The following is a 27,087-nucleotide window of genomic DNA, read 5'->3' as shown; positions in this document are numbered from 1 at the left end:
TCCCCCAGCCCACCCTCTCTTCCCGGGACCAGGCTGGCAGCTCCCGGGTGCTTGCCCGGGACCGCAAGAGGCGGGCACCTTCCTGGGCTAGTGCGGACATCGTGGACCTCGTCCACGATCTCCGCACTAGGCACAGGAAAGTGGCCGGCTAGGGCAGGAGAGCTGCCAGCCTGGCCACCCAGGAGCAGGTGTGCATGAAAATCAAGGGGGTCCACTGAGACCCCCGACCCTGAGCCCTGAGCTTACAATGGCCGTCCTGGGTCTGACCAAAGGTCCATCTAGCCCAGTAGCCTGTCTGCCGACAGCGGCCAACCCTAGGGACCCTGGAGGGGATGGACCGAAGACAGTGACCAAGCCATTTGTCTCGTGCCATCCCTCTCCAGCCTTCCACAAACTTTGGGCAGGGACACCACTCCTACCCCCTGGCTAAGACTACTCCATGGACCCAACCTCCATGACTTGATCTCACTTCCCTTTAAACTCTGTTCTAGTTGTAGCCTTCACAGCCTCCTGCAGCAAGGAGTTCCGCAGGTTAACTGTTTGCTTTGTGAACAACAACTTTCTCTTACTAGTTTGAAGCCTGCTACCCATTCCTTTCCTTTCCTTTGGTTTCCTCTAGTCCTTCTTTATGGGAACTCAGGAAGAACTTTTCTGAATGCACCCTCTCCACCCAATCCCTGCTTTTAGAGACCTCTATCCTGTCCCCCCTCCGTCTCCTCTTTTCTAAGCTGAACAGTCCCAGTCTCTGTAGCCTTTCTTCATCTGGGACCTGTTCCCAACCCCTGATCATGTTAGTTGCCCTCCCCTCTCCCAGCCTTTCTCTTCCCCTCTCCCACCTCCTTTTCCCAGTCTCCCCCAGTTTTGTTCAATAAAGACAGAGTCAATGTTGGAAGAAACGTTATCTTTATTTTGTACGTCAATAAGAAGGGGGGCTAGGGAACGGTAAGTGGAAGGAGGTGAGGGAGGAATGGGGTACGAGCCCCCGATGGGGAGGACTGGGCTGGCTCTGCGGGCTTCTGGGGGTGGAAGCTCTCCTGCAGCCCCCCGATTGCCCCCTCTCCCCAGATGGCAGCCTGCGGCAAGTGCAGCCGGGCTGATGGCCGAGTGGTGTGATGTGCCCAGTGTGGGTACTCCGGGCACTCCAAGCCAGGACTGGTTTTCAAGTGGGGCACCCCTGAGAACTGTCTGTCCGGGGTGGGGGTCGGGTCCCTTTAAGTGCAGCCCTCGGCTAGCCTGAGACAGCATCTCCACGCTGTAAGTCCTCCTCTGATGCCCTGCCGGCACTGCTTCCGGCCATCCTTAAGCCCTGTTCAGAGTCCACTCAATGTGGACTTGCTAGTTCGAATTAGCAAAACGCTAATTCGAACTAGTTTTTAGTTCTAGATGCGTTAGTTCGAATTAGCTTAGTTCGAATTAACTAATTCGAACTAAGTTAGTTCGAACTAGCACTGTAGTGTAGACATACCCTTAGACTTGTGATTATAACAGGCCCTCTGGGCCTTTTGGGCCTCTTCCTTGTGTCTCCTCAGTATGGGGGTGACCTGGGCTATCCAGTCCCTCATCTGTGTCACATACTCCACAATATTTCTCCCTACCTTCGTCTCTTTCTGTCAGCCATCTTTGGATATATTCAGGATGCCTTGGGGGTGACACCCATACAGCAACTCAAAGGGGGATGACTGGCCAGCTCCCTGATGGCGAACATGAGATAAGGCAGTAGCATGTCCTAGTCCTTTCCATCTCTGTTCTCATCCTTCTTGATCATAGCCTTAAAGGTACGGTTGAACCTTTCAACAAGGCCATCAATCTGGGGGCAATAGACTGAGGTCTGCAAGGTCTTTATCTGGAGTAGTGTACAGAGGTCCTTCATCAATTGGGCCATGAATGGGGTATCTTGGCCAGTTAAAATCTCCTTTGGGAGGCCCACTAGAGCAAATATTTCCACCAACGCCTTAGCTATGCTCTTGGAGGTTGTATTCAGAAGGCGTGGCATAGTCAAGGACCACCAGTATATACTAATTTCCCTGGGTTGTCTTTTCCAGTGGACCCACCAGGTCCATCACAACCTGTTCAAATGGGACTTCAATGATTGGCAGTGGCACTAGAGGGGCCGTCAGATGAGGGTGAGGGCATGTAGCTGACACTCTGGGCAGGAAGTGCAGTATCGGCAGACATCCTCATGTACTCCTGGCCAATAGAAACAGTGTAGGATCCAGGCCTGGGTCTTTTCTACTCCCAGGTGTGCTCCAAACAGGTGACTGTGGGCGAGATGGTTTTCAGGGTGTCAAGAGCTGGTGTATTTCCTCTTTTTGTTCATTTGAAGAGCTGAAAAAGTTCAGAGAACTTACTGTTCTCCTGCTTGACTTTCTCTGGAAATGAACAGTTGGATCAATTAGAAATTGGATGAATACATCATACCTTCCTTCACTCCAGAAGATCTCGATGCAAATCTCCCAAATCTCACCAGTTATTGTCTAATTCATCCACCTTTCCTAAGCTACATCCTCATCTAGCTATTAAGAGTTCAGAAACTTTCTTTTCATAACTTGACCTAGTTAAGTTTCGGGGCTTCCTCACAATGGGAGATCGTGTCCAACCTCCCTCGATTCCCGGTTTAAAATCTCCATCCCAGGTGTGACCTTATTTTCTATACTTGCTCTTTCTCTGACCATTTTGATTCAAGTAGCATACAATACATTCGCGTTCAGTTTTGTTAAATGTATACTTTAAAAAAACTAAAGCCCAGATAACACTACTCTTGTCTGTTCATTTTAGATAAGACAATTGTGCGTCATCCGTGGTGCTGTCACGAGCGTGAAATGTAAAGTAGTGGGCCGTGATTCCCTTGTGGATTGAAGGGATGTCAAACAATGAAGAAATTTAACCATTTATTTAAGAATGTTCTCTTCTAGGAAATAAAAAGAGTTGAGAAGTTTAAGAGAACTTACGATTTTGTGCTATGCAAATGAAAAGCGTGAGTTGAGTTAGAATTTGGATGAACACATCTGACCTTCCCTCACTCCAGAAGAGCTCATTGCAGATCTCCCCAGTCATACCTGCCCAGTTGTCACATTCATCACATTTCCCACACAACATCCTCACCCATCACACAGATCTTCAGTCATCCAAGAATCTTGTAATTTACAAATACATGAACTTAAGCTCCCTTAAAATAGGAGGAGAAGGGCACAGGGCCCTAATTCCTGACTTGCAGTGAGCAGAAAATTGCAAATATCATCAGCCATGCAGCATTTACATGGCGAGATGGAGAGACTGGAGGCTCAGAGGAAAATTGGCCACAGTCTCGGGAAATTATGCTTGGCTCCAACATAAAGGCAACAGAGAGAGTGAGATACAGGCAACAGAGGGAGCGAGATACTGATAGAACCAGCAGGTTTAGGTACCTGAATTGACGGGGTCAGGCCACTTCTACACAGATGAAAGAACAATTGTGTAGATGTACCTCACTCCTCCCCCAAACCTGCAAGCTCCGGCTCTCGCTCAAAACGGGTAGTTCTGGCCACAAACCCCTGATTCCTCGTTCAAAAAACCATCTCCGCTCAGAGGCACAACGGCACTGGTGCACCGAGAGCTAGCGCACCCTCAAAGAAGACGGTAGATCTACTCTGTGGCCCAGACTCTGCTATGACCGATGAATTTGCTTTCAAGAGGAATGTAATTAATTGTGCTCAGTTTGACTAACTACGAATAAAAAACCAAAAACACCCAAACAGATGAAAATTTCAACATACCGTTCTCACTCAGAAGTGCCTCTGAAAAAGATAAAAGGCAAAGTTATTAAAATACATTTAGTTCTATAACAAACAATTAATTATATTGAAAATAAGGCAGAGAGTCCCTGTCCTACGTTGTTATTTTTTTAAACATTGAAACAGAAGTTTTGAGGCAATAAGGAGAAGAAACCTACTGCTATTGAATACCCAGGAATCAATAGAAACCTACCCAAGATCAAAGATTTTGGTATGGGTTTGAAAAGCAAGAAGACGAGTAGTGAATACTCTGTGGATTGAGGAAAGAGAAGGAAATACAGAAATAACACTCTAGATTGTAGAATGTTCATTTGAAGAGCTGAAAAATGGAAGAGAACTTACCGTTCTCCTGCTGGACTTTCTCTGGAAATGAACAGTTGGATCAATTAGAAATTGGATGAATACATCTTACCTTCCTTCACTCCAGAAGATCTCGATGCAAATCTCCCAAGTCTCACCAGTTATTGTCTAATTCATCCACCTTTCCTAAACTACATCCTCATCTGGCTATTAAGAGTTCAGAAACTTACTTTTCATAACTCGACCTAGTTAAGTTTGGGGGCTCCCTCACAATGGGAGATCATGTCCAACCTCCCTCGATTCCCGGTTTAAAATCTCCATCCCAGGCGTGACCATATTTTCTGCACTTGCTCTTTCTCTAACAATTGTGATTCAAGTAGCATACAATACATTCACGTTCAGTTTCGTTTAATAAAACTAAAGCCCAGATAACACTACTCTTTTCTGTTCATTTTAGATAAGACTATTGAGCGTCATCCGTGGTGCTGTCATGAGCATGAAATGTAAGGTAGTGGGCCGTGATTCCCTTGTGGATTGAAGGGATGTCAGAAAATGAAGAAATTTAACTTTGTATTTAAGAATGTTCTCTTCAAGGAAATAAAAAGAGTTGAGAAATTTAAGAGAACTTACGATTTTGTGCCTGGAGTTGCTCTGCAACTGAAAAGCGTGAGTTGAGTTAGAATTTGGATGAACATATCTGACCTTCCCTCACTCCAGAAGAGCTCATCGCAGATCTCCCCAGTCACACCTGCCCAGTTGTCACATTCATCACATTTCCTACACAACATCATAACCCGTCACACACATCTGCAGTCATCCCGGACTCTTGTAATTCACAAATACGTGAACTTAAGCTCCCTTAAAATAGGAGGAGCAGGGCACAGGCCCCTAATTCCTGACTTCCAGTGAGCAGAAAATTGCAAATGTCATCAGCTATGCAGCATTTACATGGCGAGATGGAGAGACTGGAGGCTCAGAGGAAAATTGGCCACAGTCTCGGGAAATTATGCTTGGCTCCAACATAAAGGAAACAGAGAGAGTGAGATACAGGCAACAGAGGGAGTGAGATACTGATAGAACCAGCAGGTTTAGGTACCTGAATTGACGGGGTCAGGCCACTTCTACACAGATGAAAGAACAATTTTGTAGATGTACCTCACTCCTCCCCCAAACCTGCAAGCTCCGGCTCTCGCTCAAAACGGGTAGTTCTGGCCACAAACCCCTGATTCCTCGTTCAAAAAACCATCTCCGCTCAGAGGCACAACGGCACTGGTGCACCGAGAGCTGGCGCACCCTCAAAGAAGACGGTAGATCTACTCTGTGGCCCAGACTCTGCTATGACCGATGAATTTGCTTCCAAAAGGAATGCAAGAAATTGTGCTCAGTTTGACTAACTGCGAATAAAAAACCAAAAACACCCAAACAGATGAAAATTTCAACATACCATTCTCACTCAGAACTGCCTCTGAAAAAGATAAAAAGAAAAGTTATTAAAATACATTTAGTTCTATAACAAACAATTAATCATATTGAAAGTAAGGCAGAGAGTCCCTGTCCTATGCTGTTACTGTTTTAAACATTGAAACAGAAGTTTCGAGGAGATCAAACCTACTGCTATCGAATACCCAGGAATCAATAGTAACCTACCCAAGATCAAAGATTTTGGTATGGGTTTGAAAAGCAAGAAGACGAGTAGTGAATACTCTGTGGATTGAGGAAAGAGAAGGAAATACAGAAATAACACTCTAGATTGTAGAATGTTCATTTGAAGAGCTGAAAAAGTTCAGAGAACTTACTGTTCTCCTGCTTGACTTTCTCTGGAAATGAACAGTTGGATCAATTAGAAATTGGATGAATACATCATACCTTCCTTCACTCCAGAAGATCTCGATGCAAATCTCCCAAATCTCACCAGTTATTGTCTAATTCATCCACCTTTCCTAAGCTACATCCTCATCTAGCTATTAAGAGTTCAGAAACTTTCTTTTCATAACTTGACCTAGTTAAGTTTCGGGGCTTCCTCACAATGGGAGATCGTGTCCAACCTCCCTCGATTCCCGGTTTAAAATCTCCATCCCAGGTGTGACCTTATTTTCTATACTTGCTCTTTCTCTGACCATTTTGATTCAAGTAGCATACAATACATTCGCGTTCAGTTTTGTTAAATGTATACTTTAAAAAAACTAAAGCCCAGATAACACTACTCTTGTCTGTTCATTTTAGATAAGACAATTGTGCGTCATCCGTGGTGCTGTCACGAGCGTGAAATGTAAAGTAGTGGGCCGTGATTCCCTTGTGGATTGAAGGGATGTCAAACAATGAAGAAATTTAACCATTTATTTAAGAATGTTCTCTTCTAGGAAATAAAAAGAGTTGAGAAGTTTAAGAGAACTTACGATTTTGTGCTATGCAAATGAAAAGCGTGAGTTGAGTTAGAATTTGGATGAACACATCTGACCTTCCCTCACTCCAGAAGAGCTCATTGCAGATCTCCCCAGTCATACCTGCCCAGTTGTCACATTCATCACATTTCCCACACAACATCCTCACCCATCACACAGATCTTCAGTCATCCAAGAATCTTGTAATTTACAAATACATGAACTTAAGCTCCCTTAAAATAGGAGGAGAAGGGCACAGGGCCCTAATTCCTGACTTGCAGTGAGCAGAAAATTGCAAATATCATCAGCCATGCAGCATTTACATGGCGAGATGGAGAGACTGGAGGCTCAGAGGAAAATTGGCCACAGTCTCGGGAAATTATGCTTGGCTCCAACATAAAGGCAACAGAGAGAGTGAGATACAGGCAACAGAGGGAGCGAGATACTGATAGAACCAGCAGGTTTAGGTACCTGAATTGACGGGGTCAGGCCACTTCTACACAGATGAAAGAACAATTGTGTAGATGTACCTCACTCCTCCCCCAAACCTGCAAGCTCCGGCTCTCGCTCAAAACGGGTAGTTCTGGCCACAAACCCCTGATTCCTCGTTCAAAAAACCATCTCCGCTCAGAGGCACAACGGCACTGGTGCACCGAGAGCTAGCGCACCCTCAAAGAAGACGGTAGATCTACTCTGTGGCCCAGACTCTGCTATGACCGATGAATTTGCTTTCAAGAGGAATGTAATTAATTGTGCTCAGTTTGACTAACTACGAATAAAAAACCAAAAACACCCAAACAGATGAAAATTTCAACATACCGTTCTCACTCAGAAGTGCCTCTGAAAAAGATAAAAGGCAAAGTTATTAAAATACATTTAGTTCTATAACAAACAATTAATTATATTGAAAATAAGGCAGAGAGTCCCTGTCCTACGTTGTTATTTTTTTAAACATTGAAACAGAAGTTTTGAGGCAATAAGGAGAAGAAACCTACTGCTATTGAATACCCAGGAATCAATAGAAACCTACCCAAGATCAAAGATTTTGGTATGGGTTTGAAAAGCAAGAAGACGAGTAGTGAATACTCTGTGGATTGAGGAAAGAGAAGGAAATACAGAAATAACACTCTAGATTGTAGAATGTTCATTTGAAGAGCTGAAAAATGGAAGAGAACTTACCGTTCTCCTGCTGGACTTTCTCTGGAAATGAACAGTTGGATCAATTAGAAATTGGATGAATACATCTTACCTTCCTTCACTCCAGAAGATCTCGATGCAAATCTCCCAAGTCTCACCAGTTATTGTCTAATTCATCCACCTTTCCTAAACTACATCCTCATCTGGCTATTAAGAGTTCAGAAACTTACTTTTCATAACTCGACCTAGTTAAGTTTGGGGGCTCCCTCACAATGGGAGATCATGTCCAACCTCCCTCGATTCCCGGTTTAAAATCTCCATCCCAGGCGTGACCATATTTTCTGCACTTGCTCTTTCTCTAACAATTGTGATTCAAGTAGCATACAATACATTCACGTTCAGTTTCGTTTAATAAAACTAAAGCCCAGATAACACTACTCTTTTCTGTTCATTTTAGATAAGACTATTGAGCGTCATCCGTGGTGCTGTCATGAGCATGAAATGTAAGGTAGTGGGCCGTGATTCCCTTGTGGATTGAAGGGATGTCAGAAAATGAAGAAATTTAACTTTGTATTTAAGAATGTTCTCTTCAAGGAAATAAAAAGAGTTGAGAAATTTAAGAGAACTTACGATTTTGTGCCTGGAGTTGCTCTGCAACTGAAAAGCGTGAGTTGAGTTAGAATTTGGATGAACATATCTGACCTTCCCTCACTCCAGAAGAGCTCATCGCAGATCTCCCCAGTCACACCTGCCCAGTTGTCACATTCATCACATTTCCTACACAACATCATAACCCGTCACACACATCTGCAGTCATCCCGGACTCTTGTAATTCACAAATACGTGAACTTAAGCTCCCTTAAAATAGGAGGAGCAGGGCACAGGCCCCTAATTCCTGACTTCCAGTGAGCAGAAAATTGCAAATGTCATCAGCTATGCAGCATTTACATGGCGAGATGGAGAGACTGGAGGCTCAGAGGAAAATTGGCCACAGTCTCGGGAAATTATGCTTGGCTCCAACATAAAGGAAACAGAGAGAGTGAGATACAGGCAACAGAGGGAGTGAGATACTGATAGAACCAGCAGGTTTAGGTACCTGAATTGACGGGGTCAGGCCACTTCTACACAGATGAAAGAACAATTTTGTAGATGTACCTCACTCCTCCCCCAAACCTGCAAGCTCCGGCTCTCGCTCAAAACGGGTAGTTCTGGCCACAAACCCCTGATTCCTCGTTCAAAAAACCATCTCCGCTCAGAGGCACAACGGCACTGGTGCACCGAGAGCTGGCGCACCCTCAAAGAAGACGGTAGATCTACTCTGTGGCCCAGACTCTGCTATGACCGATGAATTTGCTTCCAAAAGGAATGCAAGAAATTGTGCTCAGTTTGACTAACTGCGAATAAAAAACCAAAAACACCCAAACAGATGAAAATTTCAACATACCATTCTCACTCAGAACTGCCTCTGAAAAAGATAAAAAGAAAAGTTATTAAAATACATTTAGTTCTATAACAAACAATTAATCATATTGAAAGTAAGGCAGAGAGTCCCTGTCCTATGCTGTTACTGTTTTAAACATTGAAACAGAAGTTTCGAGGAGATCAAACCTACTGCTATCGAATACCCAGGAATCAATAGTAACCTACCCAAGATCAAAGATTTTGGTATGGGTTTGAAAAGCAAGAAGACGAGTAGTGAATACTCTGTGGATTGAGGAAAGAGAAGGAAATACAGAAATAACACTCTAGATTGTAGAATGTTCATTTGAAGAGCTGAAAAATGGAAGAGAACTTACTGTTCTCCTGCTTGACTTTCTCTGGAAATGAACAGTTGGATCAATTAGAAATTGGATGAATACATCATACCTTCCTTCACTCCAGAAGATCTCGATGCAAATCTCCCAAATCTCACCAGTTATTGTCTAATTCATCCACCTTTCCTAAGCTACATCCTCATCTAGCTATTAAGAGTTCAGAAACTTTCTTTTCATAACTTGACCTAGTTAAGTTTCGGGGCTTCCTCACAATGGGAGATCGTGTCCAACCTCCCTCGATTCCCGGTTTAAAATCTCCATCCCAGGTGTGACCTTATTTTCTATACTTGCTCTTTCTCTGACCATTTTGATTCAAGTAGCATACAATACATTCGCGTTCAGTTTTGTTAAATGTATACTTTAAAAAAACTAAAGCCCAGATAACACTACTCTTGTCTGTTCATTTTAGATAAGACAATTGTGCGTCATCCGTGGTGCTGTCACGAGCGTGAAATGTAAAGTAGTGGGCCGTGATTCCCTTGTGGATTGAAGGGATGTCAAACAATGAAGAAATTTAACCATTTATTTAAGAATGTTCTCTTCTAGGAAATAAAAAGAGTTGAGAAGTTTAAGAGAACTTACGATTTTGTGCTATGCAAATGAAAAGCGTGAGTTGAGTTAGAATTTGGATGAACACATCTGACCTTCCCTCACTCCAGAAGAGCTCATTGCAGATCTCCCCAGTCATACCTGCCCAGTTGTCACATTCATCACATTTCCCACACAACATCCTCACCCATCACACAGATCTTCAGTCATCCAAGAATCTTGTAATTTACAAATACATGAACTTAAGCTCCCTTAAAATAGGAGGAGAAGGGCACAGGGCCCTAATTCCTGACTTGCAGTGAGCAGAAAATTGCAAATATCATCAGCCATGCAGCATTTACATGGCGAGATGGAGAGACTGGAGGCTCAGAGGAAAATTGGCCACAGTCTCGGGAAATTATGCTTGGCTCCAACATAAAGGCAACAGAGAGAGTGAGATACAGGCAACAGAGGGAGCGAGATACTGATAGAACCAGCAGGTTTAGGTACCTGAATTGACGGGGTCAGGCCACTTCTACACAGATGAAAGAACAATTGTGTAGATGTACCTCACTCCTCCCCCAAACCTGCAAGCTCCGGCTCTCGCTCAAAACGGGTAGTTCTGGCCACAAACCCCTGATTCCTCGTTCAAAAAACCATCTCCGCTCAGAGGCACAACGGCACTGGTGCACCGAGAGCTAGCGCACCCTCAAAGAAGACGGTAGATCTACTCTGTGGCCCAGACTCTGCTATGACCGATGAATTTGCTTTCAAGAGGAATGTAATTAATTGTGCTCAGTTTGACTAACTACGAATAAAAAACCAAAAACACCCAAACAGATGAAAATTTCAACATACCGTTCTCACTCAGAAGTGCCTCTGAAAAAGATAAAAGGCAAAGTTATTAAAATACATTTAGTTCTATAACAAACAATTAATTATATTGAAAATAAGGCAGAGAGTCCCTGTCCTACGTTGTTATTTTTTTAAACATTGAAACAGAAGTTTTGAGGCAATAAGGAGAAGAAACCTACTGCTATTGAATACCCAGGAATCAATAGAAACCTACCCAAGATCAAAGATTTTGGTATGGGTTTGAAAAGCAAGAAGACGAGTAGTGAATACTCTGTGGATTGAGGAAAGAGAAGGAAATACAGAAATAACACTCTAGATTGTAGAATGTTCATTTGAAGAGCTGAAAAATGGAAGAGAACTTACCGTTCTCCTGCTGGACTTTCTCTGGAAATGAACAGTTGGATCAATTAGAAATTGGATGAATACATCTTACCTTCCTTCACTCCAGAAGATCTCGATGCAAATCTCCCAAGTCTCACCAGTTATTGTCTAATTCATCCACCTTTCCTAAACTACATCCTCATCTGGCTATTAAGAGTTCAGAAACTTACTTTTCATAACTCGACCTAGTTAAGTTTGGGGGCTCCCTCACAATGGGAGATCATGTCCAACCTCCCTCGATTCCCGGTTTAAAATCTCCATCCCAGGCGTGACCATATTTTCTGCACTTGCTCTTTCTCTAACAATTGTGATTCAAGTAGCATACAATACATTCACGTTCAGTTTCGTTTAATAAAACTAAAGCCCAGATAACACTACTCTTTTCTGTTCATTTTAGATAAGACTATTGAGCGTCATCCGTGGTGCTGTCATGAGCATGAAATGTAAGGTAGTGGGCCGTGATTCCCTTGTGGATTGAAGGGATGTCAGAAAATGAAGAAATTTAACTTTGTATTTAAGAATGTTCTCTTCAAGGAAATAAAAAGAGTTGAGAAATTTAAGAGAACTTACGATTTTGTGCCTGGAGTTGCTCTGCAACTGAAAAGCGTGAGTTGAGTTAGAATTTGGATGAACATATCTGACCTTCCCTCACTCCAGAAGAGCTCATCGCAGATCTCCCCAGTCACACCTGCCCAGTTGTCACATTCATCACATTTCCTACACAACATCATAACCCGTCACACACATCTGCAGTCATCCCGGACTCTTGTAATTCACAAATACGTGAACTTAAGCTCCCTTAAAATAGGAGGAGCAGGGCACAGGCCCCTAATTCCTGACTTCCAGTGAGCAGAAAATTGCAAATGTCATCAGCTATGCAGCATTTACATGGCGAGATGGAGAGACTGGAGGCTCAGAGGAAAATTGGCCACAGTCTCGGGAAATTATGCTTGGCTCCAACATAAAGGAAACAGAGAGAGTGAGATACAGGCAACAGAGGGAGTGAGATACTGATAGAACCAGCAGGTTTAGGTACCTGAATTGACGGGGTCAGGCCACTTCTACACAGATGAAAGAACAATTTTGTAGATGTACCTCACTCCTCCCCCAAACCTGCAAGCTCCGGCTCTCGCTCAAAACGGGTAGTTCTGGCCACAAACCCCTGATTCCTCGTTCAAAAAACCATCTCCGCTCAGAGGCACAACGGCACTGGTGCACCGAGAGCTGGCGCACCCTCAAAGAAGACGGTAGATCTACTCTGTGGCCCAGACTCTGCTATGACCGATGAATTTGCTTCCAAAAGGAATGCAAGAAATTGTGCTCAGTTTGACTAACTGCGAATAAAAAACCAAAAACACCCAAACAGATGAAAATTTCAACATACCATTCTCACTCAGAACTGCCTCTGAAAAAGATAAAAAGAAAAGTTATTAAAATACATTTAGTTCTATAACAAACAATTAATCATATTGAAAGTAAGGCAGAGAGTCCCTGTCCTATGCTGTTACTGTTTTAAACATTGAAACAGAAGTTTCGAGGAGATCAAACCTACTGCTATCGAATACCCAGGAATCAATAGTAACCTACCCAAGATCAAAGATTTTGGTATGGGTTTGAAAAGCAAGAAGACGAGTAGTGAATACTCTGTGGATTGAGGAAAGAGAAGGAAATACAGAAATAACACTCTAGATTGTAGAATGTTCATTTGAAGAGCTGAAAAAGTTCAGAGAACTTACTGTTCTCCTGCTTGACTTTCTCTGGAAATGAACAGTTGGATCAATTAGAAATTGGATGAATACATCATACCTTCCTTCACTCCAGAAGATCTCGATGCAAATCTCCCAAATCTCACCAGTTATTGTCTAATTCATCCACCTTTCCTAAGCTACATCCTCATCTAGCTATTAAGAGTTCAGAAACTTTCTTTTCATAACTTGACCTAGTTAAGTTTCGGGGCTTCCTCACAATGGGAGATCGTGTCCAACCTCCCTCGATTCCCGGTTTAAAATCTCCATCCCAGGTGTGACCTTATTTTCTATACTTGCTCTTTCTCTGACCATTTTGATTCAAGTAGCATACAATACATTCGCGTTCAGTTTTGTTAAATGTATACTTTAAAAAAACTAAAGCCCAGATAACACTACTCTTGTCTGTTCATTTTAGATAAGACAATTGTGCGTCATCCGTGGTGCTGTCACGAGCGTGAAATGTAAAGTAGTGGGCCGTGATTCCCTTGTGGATTGAAGGGATGTCAAACAATGAAGAAATTTAACCATTTATTTAAGAATGTTCTCTTCTAGGAAATAAAAAGAGTTGAGAAGTTTAAGAGAACTTACGATTTTGTGCTATGCAAATGAAAAGCGTGAGTTGAGTTAGAATTTGGATGAACACATCTGACCTTCCCTCACTCCAGAAGAGCTCATTGCAGATCTCCCCAGTCATACCTGCCCAGTTGTCACATTCATCACATTTCCCACACAACATCCTCACCCATCACACAGATCTTCAGTCATCCAAGAATCTTGTAATTTACAAATACATGAACTTAAGCTCCCTTAAAATAGGAGGAGAAGGGCACAGGGCCCTAATTCCTGACTTGCAGTGAGCAGAAAATTGCAAATATCATCAGCCATGCAGCATTTACATGGCGAGATGGAGAGACTGGAGGCTCAGAGGAAAATTGGCCACAGTCTCGGGAAATTATGCTTGGCTCCAACATAAAGGCAACAGAGAGAGTGAGATACAGGCAACAGAGGGAGCGAGATACTGATAGAACCAGCAGGTTTAGGTACCTGAATTGACGGGGTCAGGCCACTTCTACACAGATGAAAGAACAATTGTGTAGATGTACCTCACTCCTCCCCCAAACCTGCAAGCTCCGGCTCTCGCTCAAAACGGGTAGTTCTGGCCACAAACCCCTGATTCCTCGTTCAAAAAACCATCTCCGCTCAGAGGCACAACGGCACTGGTGCACCGAGAGCTAGCGCACCCTCAAAGAAGACGGTAGATCTACTCTGTGGCCCAGACTCTGCTATGACCGATGAATTTGCTTTCAAGAGGAATGTAATTAATTGTGCTCAGTTTGACTAACTACGAATAAAAAACCAAAAACACCCAAACAGATGAAAATTTCAACATACCGTTCTCACTCAGAAGTGCCTCTGAAAAAGATAAAAGGCAAAGTTATTAAAATACATTTAGTTCTATAACAAACAATTAATTATATTGAAAATAAGGCAGAGAGTCCCTGTCCTACGTTGTTATTTTTTTAAACATTGAAACAGAAGTTTTGAGGCAATAAGGAGAAGAAACCTACTGCTATTGAATACCCAGGAATCAATAGAAACCTACCCAAGATCAAAGATTTTGGTATGGGTTTGAAAAGCAAGAAGACGAGTAGTGAATACTCTGTGGATTGAGGAAAGAGAAGGAAATACAGAAATAACACTCTAGATTGTAGAATGTTCATTTGAAGAGCTGAAAAATGGAAGAGAACTTACCGTTCTCCTGCTGGACTTTCTCTGGAAATGAACAGTTGGATCAATTAGAAATTGGATGAATACATCTTACCTTCCTTCACTCCAGAAGATCTCGATGCAAATCTCCCAAGTCTCACCAGTTATTGTCTAATTCATCCACCTTTCCTAAACTACATCCTCATCTGGCTATTAAGAGTTCAGAAACTTACTTTTCATAACTCGACCTAGTTAAGTTTGGGGGCTCCCTCACAATGGGAGATCATGTCCAACCTCCCTCGATTCCCGGTTTAAAATCTCCATCCCAGGCGTGACCATATTTTCTGCACTTGCTCTTTCTCTAACAATTGTGATTCAAGTAGCATACAATACATTCACGTTCAGTTTCGTTTAATAAAACTAAAGCCCAGATAACACTACTCTTTTCTGTTCATTTTAGATAAGACTATTGAGCGTCATCCGTGGTGCTGTCATGAGCATGAAATGTAAGGTAGTGGGCCGTGATTCCCTTGTGGATTGAAGGGATGTCAGAAAATGAAGAAATTTAACTTTGTATTTAAGAATGTTCTCTTCAAGGAAATAAAAAGAGTTGAGAAATTTAAGAGAACTTACGATTTTGTGCCTGGAGTTGCTCTGCAACTGAAAAGCGTGAGTTGAGTTAGAATTTGGATGAACATATCTGACCTTCCCTCACTCCAGAAGAGCTCATCGCAGATCTCCCCAGTCACACCTGCCCAGTTGTCACATTCATCACATTTCCTACACAACATCATAACCCGTCACACACATCTGCAGTCATCCCGGACTCTTGTAATTCACAAATACGTGAACTTAAGCTCCCTTAAAATAGGAGGAGCAGGGCACAGGCCCCTAATTCCTGACTTCCAGTGAGCAGAAAATTGCAAATGTCATCAGCTATGCAGCATTTACATGGCGAGATGGAGAGACTGGAGGCTCAGAGGAAAATTGGCCACAGTCTCGGGAAATTATGCTTGGCTCCAACATAAAGGAAACAGAGAGAGTGAGATACAGGCAACAGAGGGAGTGAGATACTGATAGAACCAGCAGGTTTAGGTACCTGAATTGACGGGGTCAGGCCACTTCTACACAGATGAAAGAACAATTTTGTAGATGTACCTCACTCCTCCCCCAAACCTGCAAGCTCCGGCTCTCGCTCAAAACGGGTAGTTCTGGCCACAAACCCCTGATTCCTCGTTCAAAAAACCATCTCCGCTCAGAGGCACAACGGCACTGGTGCACCGAGAGCTGGCGCACCCTCAAAGAAGACGGTAGATCTACTCTGTGGCCCAGACTCTGCTATGACCGATGAATTTGCTTCCAAAAGGAATGCAAGAAATTGTGCTCAGTTTGACTAACTGCGAATAAAAAACCAAAAACACCCAAACAGATGAAAATTTCAACATACCATACTCACTCAGAACTGCCTCTGAAAAAGATAAAAAGAAAAGTTATTAAAATACATTTAGTTCTATAACAAACAATTAATCATATTGAAAGTAAGGCAGAGAGTCCCTGTCCTATGCTGTTACTGTTTTAAACATTGAAACAGAAGTTTCGAGGAGATCAAACCTACTGCTATCGAATACCCAGGAATCAATAGTAACCTACCCAAGATCAAAGATTTTGGTATGGGTTTGAAAAGCAAGAAGACGAGTAGTGAATACTCTGTGGATTGAGGAAAGAGAAGGAAATACAGAAATAACACTCTAGATTGTAGAATGTTCATTTGAAGAGCTGAAAAAGTTCAGAGAACTTACTGTTCTCCTGCTTGACTTTCTCTGGAAATGAACAGTTGGATCAATTAGAAATTGGATGAATACATCATACCTTCCTTCACTCCAGAAGATCTCGATGCAAATCTCCCAAATCTCACCAGTTATTGTCTAATTCATCCACCTTTCCTAAGCTACATCCTCATCTAGCTATTAAGAGTTCAGAAACTTTCTTTTCATAACTTGACCTAGTTAAGTTTCGGGGCTTCCTCACAATGGGAGATCGTGTCCAACCTCCCTCGATTCCCGGTTTAAAATCTCCATCCCAGGTGTGACCTTATTTTCTATACTTGCTCTTTCTCTGACCATTTTGATTCAAGTAGCATACAATACATTCGCGTTCAGTTTTGTTAAATGTATACTTTAAAAAAACTAAAGCCCAGATAACACTACTCTTGTCTGTTCATTTTAGATAAGACAATTGTGCGTCATCCGTGGTGCTGTCACGAGCGTGAAATGTAAAGTAGTGGGCCGTGATTCCCTTGTGGATTGAAGGGATGTCAAACAATGAAGAAATTTAACCATTTATTTAAGAATGTTCTCTTCTAGGAAATAAAAAGAGTTGAGAAGTTTAAGAGAACTTACGATTTTGTGCTATGCAAATGAAAAGCGTGAGTTGAGTTAGAATTTGGATGAACACATCTGACCTTCCCTCACTCCAGAAGAGCTCATTGCAGATCTCCCCAGTCATACCTGCCCAGTTGTCACATTCATCACATTTCCCACACAACATCCTCACCCATCACACAGATCTTCAGTCATCCAAGAATCTTGTAATTTACAAATACATGAACTTAAGCTCCCTTAAAATAGGAGGAGAAGGGCACAGGGCCCTAATTCCTGACTTGCAGTGAGCAGAAAATTGCAAATATCATCAGCCATGCAGCATTTACATGGCGAGATGGAGAGACTGGAGGCTCAGAGGAAAATTGGCCACAGTCTCGGGAAATTATGCTTGGCTCCAACATAAAGGCAACAGAGAGAGTGAGATACAGGCAACAGAGGGAGCGAGATACTGATAGAACCAGCAGGTTTAGGTACCTGAATTGACGGGGTCAGGCCACTTCTACACAGATGAAAGAACAATTGTGTAGATGTACCTCACTCCTCCCCCAAACCTGCAAGCTCCGGCTCTCGCTCAAAACGGGTAGTTCTGGCCACAAACCCCTGATTCCTCGTTCAAAAAACCATCTCCGCTCAGAGGCACAACGGCACTGGTGCACCGAGAGCTAGCGCACCCTCAAAGAAGACGGTAGATCTACTCTGTGGCCCAGACTCTGCTATGACCGATGAATTTGCTTTCAAGAGGAATGTAATTAATTGTGCTCAGTTTGACTAACTACGAATAAAAAACCAAAAACACCCAAACAGATGAAAATTTCAACATACCGTTCTCACTCAGAAGTGCCTCTGAAAAAGATAAAAGGCAAAGTTATTAAAATACATTTAGTTCTATAACAAACAATTAATTATATTGAAAATAAGGCAGAGAGTCCCTGTCCTACGTTGTTATTTTTTTAAACATTGAAACAGAAGTTTTGAGGCAATAAGGAGAAGAAACCTACTGCTATTGAATACCCAGGAATCAATAGAAACCTACCCAAGATCAAAGATTTTGGTATGGGTTTGAAAAGCAAGAAGACGAGTAGTGAATACTCTGTGGATTGAGGAAAGAGAAGGAAATACAGAAATAACACTCTAGATTGTAGAATGTTCATTTGAAGAGCTGAAAAATGGAAGAGAACTTACCGTTCTCCTGCTGGACTTTCTCTGGAAATGAACAGTTGGATCAATTAGAAATTGGATGAATACATCTTACCTTCCTTCACTCCAGAAGATCTCGATGCAAATCTCCCAAGTCTCACCAGTTATTGTCTAATTCATCCACCTTTCCTAAACTACATCCTCATCTGGCTATTAAGAGTTCAGAAACTTACTTTTCATAACTCGACCTAGTTAAGTTTGGGGGCTCCCTCACAATGGGAGATCATGTCCAACCTCCCTCGATTCCCGGTTTAAAATCTCCATCCCAGGCGTGACCATATTTTCTGCACTTGCTCTTTCTCTAACAATTGTGATTCAAGTAGCATACAATACATTCACGTTCAGTTTCGTTTAATAAAACTAAAGCCCAGATAACACTACTCTTTTCTGTTCATTTTAGATAAGACTATTGAGCGTCATCCGTGGTGCTGTCATGAGCATGAAATGTAAGGTAGTGGGCCGTGATTCCCTTGTGGATTGAAGGGATGTCAGAAAATGAAGAAATTTAACTTTGTATTTAAGAATGTTCTCTTCAAGGAAATAAAAAGAGTTGAGAAATTTAAGAGAACTTACGATTTTGTGCCTGGAGTTGCTCTGCAACTGAAAAGCGTGAGTTGAGTTAGAATTTGGATGAACATATCTGACCTTCCCTCACTCCAGAAGAGCTCATCGCAGATCTCCCCAGTCACACCTGCCCAGTTGTCACATTCATCACATTTCCTACACAACATCATAACCCGTCACACACATCTGCAGTCATCCCGGACTCTTGTAATTCACAAATACGTGAACTTAAGCTCCCTTAAAATAGGAGGAGCAGGGCACAGGCCCCTAATTCCTGACTTCCAGTGAGCAGAAAATTGCAAATGTCATCAGCTATGCAGCATTTACATGGCGAGATGGAGAGACTGGAGGCTCAGAGGAAAATTGGCCACAGTCTCGGGAAATTATGCTTGGCTCCAACATAAAGGAAACAGAGAGAGTGAGATACAGGCAACAGAGGGAGTGAGATACTGATAGAACCAGCAGGTTTAGGTACCTGAATTGACGGGGTCAGGCCACTTCTACACAGATGAAAGAACAATTTTGTAGATGTACCTCACTCCTCCCCCAAACCTGCAAGCTCCGGCTCTCGCTCAAAACGGGTAGTTCTGGCCACAAACCCCTGATTCCTCGTTCAAAAAACCATCTCCGCTCAGAGGCACAACGGCACTGGTGCACCGAGAGCTGGCGCACCCTCAAAGAAGACGGTAGATCTACTCTGTGGCCCAGACTCTGCTATGACCGATGAATTTGCTTCCAAAAGGAATGCAAGAAATTGTGCTCAGTTTGACTAACTGCGAATAAAAAACCAAAAACACCCAAACAGATGAAAATTTCAACATACCATTCTCACTCAGAACTGCCTCTGAAAAAGATAAAAAGAAAAGTTATTAAAATACATTTAGTTCTATAACAAACAATTAATCATATTGAAAGTAAGGCAGAGAGTCCCTGTCCTATGCTGTTACTGTTTTAAACATTGAAACAGAAGTTTCGAGGAGATCAAACCTACTGCTATCGAATACCCAGGAATCAATAGTAACCTACCCAAGATCAAAGATTTTGGTATGGGTTTGAAAAGCAAGAAGACGAGTAGTGAATACTCTGTGGATTGAGGAAAGAGAAGGAAATACAGAAATAACACTCTAGATTGTAGAATGTTCATTTGAAGAGCTGAAAAAGTTCAGAGAACTTACTGTTCTCCTGCTTGACTTTCTCTGGAAATGAACAGTTGGATCAATTAGAAATTGGATGAATACATCTTACCTTCCTTCACTCCAGAAGATCTCGATGCAAATCTCCCAAATCTCACCAGTTATTGTCTAATTCATCCACCTTTCCTAAGCTACATCCTCATCTAGCTATTAAGAGTTCAGAAACTTTCTTTTCATAACTTGACCTAGTTAAGTTTCGGGGCTTCCTCACAATGGGAGATCGTGTCCAACCTCCCTCGATTCCCGGTTTAAAATCTCCATCCCAGGTGTGACCTTATTTTCTATACTTGCTCTTTCTCTGACCATTTTGATTCAAGTAGCATACAATACATTCGCGTTCAGTTTTGTTAAATGTATACTTTAAAAAAACTAAAGCCCAGATAACACTACTCTTGTCTGTTCATTTTAGATAAGACAATTGTGCGTCATCCGTGGTGCTGTCACGAGCGTGAAATGTAAAGTAGTGGGCCGTGATTCCCTTGTGGATTGAAGGGATGTCAAACAATGAAGAAATTTAACCATTTATTTCAGAATGTTCTCTTCTAGGAAATAAAAAGAGTTGAGAAGTTTAAGAGAACTTACGATTTTGTGCTATGCAAATGAAAAGCGTGAGTTGAGTTAGAATTTGGATGAACACATCTGACCTTCCCTCACTCCAGAAGAGCTCATTGCAGATCTCCCCAGTCATACCTGCCCAGTTGTCACATTCATCACATTTCCCACACAACATCCTCACCCATCACACAGATCTTCAGTCATCCAAGAATCTTGTAATTTACAAATACATGAACTTAAGCTCCCTTAAAATAGGAGGAGAAGGGCACAGGGCCCTAATTCCTGACTTGCAGTGAGAAGAAAATTGCAAATATCATCAGCCATGCAGCATTTACATGGCGAGATGGAGAGACTGGAGGCTCAGAGGAAAATTGGCCACAGTCTCGGGAAATTATGCTTGGCTCCAACATAAAGGAAACAGAGAGAGTGAGATACAGGCAACAGAGGGAGTGAGATACTGATAGAACCAGCAGGTTTAGGTACCTGAATTGACGGGGTCAGGCCACTTCTACACAGATGAAAGAACAATTGTGTAGATGTACCTCACTCCTCCCCCAAACCTGCAAGCTCCGGCTCTCGCTCAAAACGGGTAGTACTGGCCACAAACCCCTGATTCCTCGTTCAAAAAACCATCTCCGCTCAGAGGCACAACGGCACTGGTGCACCGAGAGCTGGCGCACCCTCAAAGAAGACGGTAGATCTACTCTGTGGCCCAGACTCTGCTATGACCGATGAATTTGCTTCCAAAAGGAATGCAAGAAATTGTGCTCAGTTTGACTAACTGCGAATAAAAAACCAAAAACACCCAAACAGATGAAAATTTCAACATACCGTTCTCACTCAGAACTGCCTCTGAAAAAGATAAAAAGAAAAGTTATTAAAATACATTTAGTTCTATAACAAACAATTAATCATATTGAAAGTAAGGCAGAGAGTCCCTGTCCTATGCTGTTACTGTTTTAAACATTGAAACAGAAGTTTCGAGGAGATCAAACCTACTGCTATCGAATACCCAGGAATCAATAGTAACCTACCCAAGATCAAAGATTTTGGTATGGGTTTGAAAAGCAAGAAGACGAGTAGTGAATACTCTGTGGATTGAGGAAAGAGAAGGAAATACAGAAATAACACTCTAGATTGTAGAATGTTCATTTGAAGAGCTGAAAAATGGAAGAGAACTTACCGTTCTCCTGCTGGACTTTCTCTGGAAATGAACAGTTGGATCAATTAGAAATTGGATGAATACATCTTACCTTCCTTCACTCCAGAAGATCTCGATGCAAATCTCCCAAGTCTCACCAGTTATTGTCTAATTCATCCACCTTTCCTAAACTACATCCTCATCTGGCTATTAAGAGTTCAGAAACTTACTTTTCATAACTCGACCTAGTTAAGTTTGGGGGCTCCCTCACAATGGGAGATCATGTCCAACCTCCCTCGATTCCCGGTTTAAAATCTCCATCCCAGGCGTGACCATATTTTCTGCACTTGCTCTTTCTCTAACAATTGTGATTCAAGTAGCATACAATACATTCACGTTCAGTTTCGTTTAATAAAACTAAAGCCCAGATAACACTACTCTTTTCTGTTCATTTTAGATAAGACTATTGAGCGTCATCCGTGGTGCTGTCATGAGCATGAAATGTAAGGTAGTGGGCCGTGATTCCCTTGTGGATTGAAGGGATGTCAGAAAATGAAGAAATTTAACTTTGTATTTAAGAATGTTCTCTTCAAGGAAATAAAAAGAGTTGAGAAATTTAAGAGAACTTACGATTTTGTGCCTGGAGTTGCTCTGCAACTGAAAAGCGTGAGTTGAGTTAGAATTTGGATGAACATATCTGACCTTCCCTCACTCCAGAAGAGCTCATCGCAGATCTCCCCAGTCACACCTGCCCAGTTGTCACATTCATCACATTTCCTACACAACATCATAACCCGTCACACACATCTGCAGTCATCCCGGACTCTTGTAATTCACAAATACGTGAACTTAAGCTCCCTTAAAATAGGAGGAGCAGGGCACAGGCCCCTAATTCCTGACTTCCAGTGAGCAGAAAATTGCAAATGTCATCAGCTATGCAGCATTTACATGGCGAGATGGAGAGACTGGAGGCTCAGAGGAAAATTGGCCACAGTCTCGGGAAATTATGCTTGGCTCCAACATAAAGGAAACAGAGAGAGTGAGATACAGGCAACAGAGGGAGTGAGATACTGATAGAACCAGCAGGTTTAGGTACCTGAATTGACGGGGTCAGGCCACTTCTACACAGATGAAAGAACAATTTTGTAGATGTACCTCACTCCTCCCCCAAACTTGCAAGCTCCGGCTCTCGCTCAAAACGGGTAGTTCTGGCCACAAACCCCTGATTCCTCGTTCAAAAAACCATCTCCGCTCAGAGGCACAACGGCACTGGTGCACCGAGAGCTGGCGCACCCTCAAAGAAGACGGTAGATCTACTCTGTGGCCCAGACTCTGCTATGACCGATGAATTTGCTTCCAAAAGGAATGCAAGAAATTGTGCTCAGTTTGACTAACTGCGAATAAAAAACCAAAAACACCCAAACAGATGAAAATTTCAACATACCATTCTCACTCAGAACTGCCTCTGAAAAAGATAAAAAGAAAAGTTATTAAAATACATTTAGTTCTATAACAAACAATTAATCATATTGAAAGTAAGGCAGAGAGTCCCTGTCCTATGCTGTTACTGTTTTAAACATTGAAACAGAAGTTTCGAGGAGAACAAACCTACTGCTATCGAATACCCAGGAATCAATAGTAACCTACCCAAGATCAAAGATTTTGGTATGGGTTTGAAAAGCAAGAAGACGAGTAGTGAATACTCTGTGGATTGAGGAAAGAGAAGGAAATACAGAAATAACACTCTAGATTGTAGAATGTTCATTTGAAGAGCTGAAAAAGTTCAGAGAACTTACTGTTCTCCTGCTTGACTTTCTCTGGAAATGAACAGTTGGATCAATTAGAAATTGGATGAATACATCTTACCTTCCTTCACTCCAGAAGATCTCGATGCAAATCTCCCAAATCTCACCAGTTATTGTCTAATTCATCCACCTTTCCTAAGATACATCCTCATCTAGCTATTAAGAGTTCAGAAACTTTCTTTTCATAACTTGACCTAGTTAAGTTTCGGGGCTTCCTCACAATGGGAGATCGTGTCCAACCTCCCTCGATTCCCGGTTTAAAATCTCCATCCCAGGTGTGACCTTATTTTCTATACTTGCTCTTTCTCTGACCATTTTGATTCAAGTAGCATACAATACATTCGCGTTCAGTTTTGTTAAATGTATACTTTAAAAAAACTAAAGCCCAGATAACACTACTCTTGTCTGTTCATTTTAGATAAGACAATTGTGCGTCATCCGTGCTGCTGTCACGAGCGTGAAATGTAAAGTAGTGGGCCGTGATTCCCTTGTGGATGGAAGGGATGTCAAACAATGAAGAAATTTAACCATTTATTTCAGAATGTTCTCTTCTAGGAAATAAAAAGAGTTGAGAAGTTTAAGAGAACTTACGATTTTGTGCTATGCAAATGAAAAGCGTGAGTTGAGTTAGAATTTGGATGAACACATCTGACCTTCCCTCACTCCAGAAGAGCTCATTGCAGATCTCCCCAGTCATACCTGCCCAGTTGTCACATTCATCACATTTCCCACACAACATCCTCACCCATCACACAGATCTACACTCATCCAAGAATCTTGTAATTTACAAATACATGAACTTAAGCTCCCTTAAAATAGGAGGAGAAGGGCACAGGGCCCTAATTCCTGACTTGCAGTGAGCAGAAAATTGCAAATATCATCAGCCATGCAGCATTTACATGGCGAGATGGAGAGACTGGAGGCTCAGAGGAAAATTGGCCACAGTCTCGGGAAATTATGCTTGGCTCCAACATAAAGGAAACAGAGAGAGTGAGATACAGGCAACAGAGGGAGTGAGATACTGATAGAACCAGCAGGTTTAGGTACCTGAATTGACGGGGTCAGGCCACTTCTACACAGATGAAAGAACAATTTTGTAGATGTACCTCACTCCTCCCCCAAACCTGCAAGCTCCGGCTCTCGCTCAAAACGGGTAGTTCTGGCCACAAACCCCTGATTCCTCGTTCAAAAAACCATCTCCGCTCAGAGGCACAACGGCACTGGTGCACCGAGAGCTGGCGCACCCTCAAAGAAGACGGTAGATCTACTCTGTGGCCCAGACTCTGCTATGACCGATGAATTTGCTTCCAAAAGGAATGCAAGAAATTGTGCTCAGTTTGACTAACTGCGAATAAAAAACCAAAAACACCCAAACAGATGAAAATTTCAACATACCGTTCTCACTCAGAACTGCCTCTGAAAAAGATAAAAAGAAAAGTTATTAAAATACATTTAGTTCTATAACAAACAATTAATCATATTGAAAGTAAGGCAGAGAGTCCCTGTCCTATGCTGTTACTGTTTTAAACATTGAAACAGAAGTTTCGAGGAGATCAAACCTACTGCTATCGAATACCCAGGAATCAATAGTAACCTACCCAAGATCAAAGATTTTGGTATGGGTTTGAAAAGCAAGAAGACGAGTAGTGACTACTCTGTGGATTGAGGAAAGAGAAGGAAATACTGAAATAACACTCTAGATTGTAGAATGTTCATTTGAAGAGCTGAAAAAGTTCAGAGAACTTACTGTTCTCCTGCTTGACTTTCTCTGGAAATGAACAGTTGGATCAATTAGAAATTGGATGAATACATCATACCTTCCTTCACTCCAGAAGATCTCGATGCAAATCTCCCAAATCTCACCAGTTATTGTCTAATTCATCCACCTTTCCTAAGCTACATCCTCATCTATCTATTAAGAGTTCAGAAACTTTCTTTTCATAACTTGACCTAGTTAAGTTTCGGGGCTTCCTCACAATGGGAGATCGTGTCCAACCTCCCTCGATTCCCGGTTTAAAATCTCCATCCCAGGTGTGACCATATTTTCTATACTTGCTCTTTCTCTGACCATTGTGATTCAAGTAGCATACAATACATTCGCGTTCAGTTTCGTTTAATAAAACTAAAGCCCAGATAACACTACTCTTTTCTGTTCATTTTAGATAAGACTATTGAGCGTCATCCGTGGTGCTGTCATGAGCATGAAATGTAAGGTAGTGGGCCGTGATTCCCTTGTGGATTGAAGGGATGTCAGAAAATGAAGAAATTTAACTTTGTATTTAAGAATGTTCTCTTCAAGGAAATAAAAAGAGTTGAAAAATTTAAGAGAACTTACGATTTTGTGCCTGGAGTTGCTCTGTAACTGAAAAGCGTGAGTTGAGTTAGAATTTGGATGAACATATCTGACCTTCCCTCACTCCAGAAGAGCTCATTGCAGATCTCCCCAGTCACACCTGCCCAGTTGTCACATTCATCACATTTCCCACACAACATCCTCACCCATCACACAGATCTACAGTCATCCAAGAATCTTGTAATTTACAAATACATGAACTTAAGCTCCCTTAAAATAGGAGGAGAAGGGCACAGGGCCCTAATTCCTGACTTGCAGTGAGCAGAAAATTGCAAATATCATCAGCCATGCAGCATTTACATGGCGAGATGGAGAGACTGGAGGCTCAGAGGAAAATTGGCCACAGTCTCGGGAAATTATGCTTGGCTCCAACATAAAGGAAACAGAGAGAGTGAGATACAGGCAACAGAGGGAGTGAGATACTGATAGAACCAGCAGGTTTAGGTACCTGAATTGACGGGGTCAGGCCACTTCTACACAGATGAAAGAACAATTGTGTAGATGTACCTCACTCCTCCCCCAAACCTGCAAGCTCCGGCTCTCGCTCAAAACGGGTAGTTCTGGCCACAAACCCCTGATTCCTCGTTCAAAAAACCATCTCCGCTCAGAGGCACAATGGCACTGGTGCACCGAGAGCTGGCGCACCCTCAAAGAAGACGGTAGATCTACTCTGTGGCCCAGACTCTGCTATGACCGATGAATTTGCTTCCAAAAGGAATGCAAGAAATTGTGCTCAGTTTGAATAACTGCGAATAAAAAACCAAAAACACCCAAACAGATGAAAATTTCAACATACCGTTCTCACTCAGAACTGCCTCTGAAAAAGATAAAAAGAAAAGTTATTAAAATACATTTAGTTCTATAACAAACAATTAATCATATTGAAAGTAAGGCAGAGAGTCCCTGTCCTATGCTGTTACTGTTTTAAACATTGAAACAGAAGTTTCGAGGAGATCAAACCTACTGCTATCGAATACCCAGGAATCAATAGTAACCTACCCAAGATCAAAGATTTTGGTATGGGTTTGAAAAGCAAGAAGACGAGTAGTGAATACTCTGTGGATTGAGGAAAGAGAAGGAAATACTGAAATAACACTCTAGATTGTAGAATGTTCATTTGAAGAGCTGAAAAAGTTCAGAGAACTTACTGTTCTCCTGCTTGACTTTCTCTGGAAATGAACAGTTGGATCAATTAGAAATTGGATGAATACATCATACCTTCCTTCACTCCAGAAGATCTCGATGCAAATCTCCCAAATCTCACCAGTTATTGTCTA

The 27,087-nt window shown here is 42.2% G+C and overlaps 2 long non-coding RNA genes across 6 annotated transcripts; both read right to left on the bottom strand.

Annotated features, from left to right (window-relative positions):
• Window positions 1-2,317: 2,317 nt before the first annotated feature.
• Window positions 2,318-16,058, bottom strand: LOC149523221 (uncharacterized). 2 transcript variants are annotated; one of them, XR_016347124.1, is made up of 9 exons: window positions 15,255-16,058; window positions 12,551-12,923; window positions 11,737-11,763; window positions 9,033-9,405; window positions 8,219-8,245; window positions 5,515-5,887; window positions 4,701-4,727; window positions 4,113-4,133; window positions 2,318-3,773 (listed from the first exon to the last, which is right to left on the bottom strand). It is a non-coding gene; the product is annotated as an uncharacterized LOC149523221 (long non-coding RNA). The 2 variants fall into 2 exon arrangements; XR_016347125.1 differs by lacking the exon at window positions 4,113-4,133 and having other exon boundaries at window positions 2,350-2,369.
• Window positions 16,059-16,078: 20 nt separating this feature from the next.
• LOC149523220 (uncharacterized) lies at window positions 16,079-25,793 on the bottom strand. Of its 4 annotated transcripts, XR_016347120.1 has the most exons (7): window positions 25,205-25,793; window positions 24,853-24,873; window positions 22,283-22,309; window positions 21,343-21,715; window positions 18,773-18,799; window positions 18,185-18,205; window positions 16,456-17,845 (listed from the first exon to the last, which is right to left on the bottom strand). It is a non-coding gene; the product is annotated as an uncharacterized LOC149523220 (long non-coding RNA). The 4 variants fall into 4 exon arrangements; XR_016347121.1 differs by lacking the exons at window positions 16,456-17,845; window positions 18,185-18,205 and adding an exon at window positions 16,079-16,441; XR_016347123.1 differs by lacking the exon at window positions 18,185-18,205.
• Window positions 25,794-27,087: the final 1,294 nt, after the last annotated feature.

Source organism: Pelodiscus sinensis, chromosome 18, assembly GCF_052426305.1.
Source record: "Pelodiscus sinensis isolate ZL-2025 chromosome 18, ASM5242630v1, whole genome shotgun sequence".
NCBI classification, from domain to species: Eukaryota; Metazoa; Chordata; order Testudines; family Trionychidae; genus Pelodiscus; species Pelodiscus sinensis.
This window is presented reverse-complemented; position numbering and strand designations above follow the sequence as displayed.